Here is a 2,028-nt window from a genome sequence, read left to right on the forward strand (position 1 = left end):
TCTAGTCTATAGTCTAGTCTATAGTCTAGTCTATAGTCTAGTCTATAGCCTAGTCTATAGTCTAGTCTATAGCCTAGTCTATAGTCTAGTCTATAGCCTAGTCTATAGCCTAGTCTATAGTCTAGTCTATGGTCTAGTCAATAGTCTCGTCTATAGTCTGGTCTATAGTCTAGACTATAGTCAAGTCTATTGTCTAGTCTTTAGTCTAGTCTTTGTGAACAAACTTTGAAACGTTTGTTTCGTAGGGTACAGTTTTTTTGTGAAGAATTTTTATCGCTTAAACTCATTTTTTTAGTTATAACAAGCAATTTCCAATTGAATTATTACATTATTTTTATAAAATTTATTTTTTTTTTATATTTTTATAGGATAACTTACTCATATTGAAAAACAGTTACTTCATGTTATATAAGTAGTTACTTGTGTTAGGGAGTGATTCCCTATTTAACTGTTGTGTGTAATGTAATCAGTCACTATTGTTGTTGTGGATTAAGAGTAGGTCATTGGGGCTGCTGCGATCACAATTTTATTTTACGGCTTGAGATAAGATCTTCTAAAACGATGACATTTTTCATTGAATCTTGAGAAATGATTATATAAAGTGTGGCAATCCTAGAATAATTACAATTTGCAAGGTTTCATTGCTAAACAGACCATACCGCGGACACTTTTTATTGTAACATATGTACAGTCAGCTGGTGATTATATCACTGAGAATGGAAAAATATCGTTTTTCAAATCTACCATAGAGTGTTCTTCAAAAACGTGTTATCTATGATGTCGTAAAAGCTTACTTTATCTGCAAAGTATACCATCTGAATTCCTCCCCTGAATTTTCTATTATTAAACAGACATTTTTTCACATGACTGACAACTGATGTATCAATAGAACATCATTTGAAACTTTAACACGGAGGTATCCTTCCTTCTTTTATTTTATTTTTAAACTTAAATACTTTTAAAATAATTTGTTATAGAAGTATTATTGAACTCGAGGGTAAAGGACAAAAGCGGTTTTTACTTTATACCTTTACCATTACATTTTTGCGAGTAACCAAGGTTTGTGGAAATGTACATTATGTATGAGTATTTATATAAATGTTGTTAGTATGTCTCAAATTTCCTACTTTTTCCCCGTTCTTTAGTTATGTTGAATACATGTTTCCAATGATCGCTTCAATGACCATTATCATCGACATCACAGTAGAAAACAAGTGGCTGTATATAAGGAAAAGGAACAAAATAAATGGAAAAACTGGAGACATTATATGAGAAAAAGGAGCAGTAGAAAAAATAAACAGAAAAAACCCATCAAAAACAACATAAGTTTGTCTTTTGCAACATTAGATAAATGTGTGTGATTGTATTAAAGTACCTTTCTCGACGAGTGGGGATGTCGAGACAAATGATGTTTTTACATCAAATGTGTGTATTGAAATATAAGTGTTCGTGTGTTTAGCTTTAAGTGTATGAGTACAAGTACAAACAATAAGGATTCATTTGTTTTTCTTTTTTTCTATATTATTTCGTTTGGTTTAAATAAATTGTCTTAGGAAGAAGGCTGTTATTACTGAAGCATGAAAATAAAAATAGTTAAAGAGATAAGTGCTAAAAATTATAGAAGAGGGAGTAATAAACTTAAATAGTAATAATAATAGCAAAAAGAAAAAATTGTGGAGTAAACTTGTAAGGAACAAAAAATTAAATTGGAAATGGATAATACAACAAATAGCCAACACATTCATAATCATTGACTAAGAGTGTGGAATTTATAACTGATAATATTAGAGGTGTCCCTTAAAAATTAGGCAGTAGTATATAATGTATAGTCCATAATGTAGACAATAGTCTTGTCTGTAGTCCAGTCTATACTCTAGTATATAGCCTAGTCCATAGTCTAAATTATAATCTATTCTATATTCTAGTCTATAGTCTAGTTTATAGTCTAGTTTATAGTCTAGTTTATAGTCTAGTCTATAGTCTAGTCTATAGTCTAGTCTATAGTCTAGTCTATAGTCTAGTCTATAG

Source organism: Lucilia cuprina, chromosome 2 (assembly GCF_022045245.1).
Source record: "Lucilia cuprina isolate Lc7/37 chromosome 2, ASM2204524v1, whole genome shotgun sequence".
In the NCBI taxonomy this organism is placed as follows: domain Eukaryota; kingdom Metazoa; phylum Arthropoda; class Insecta; order Diptera; family Calliphoridae; genus Lucilia; species Lucilia cuprina.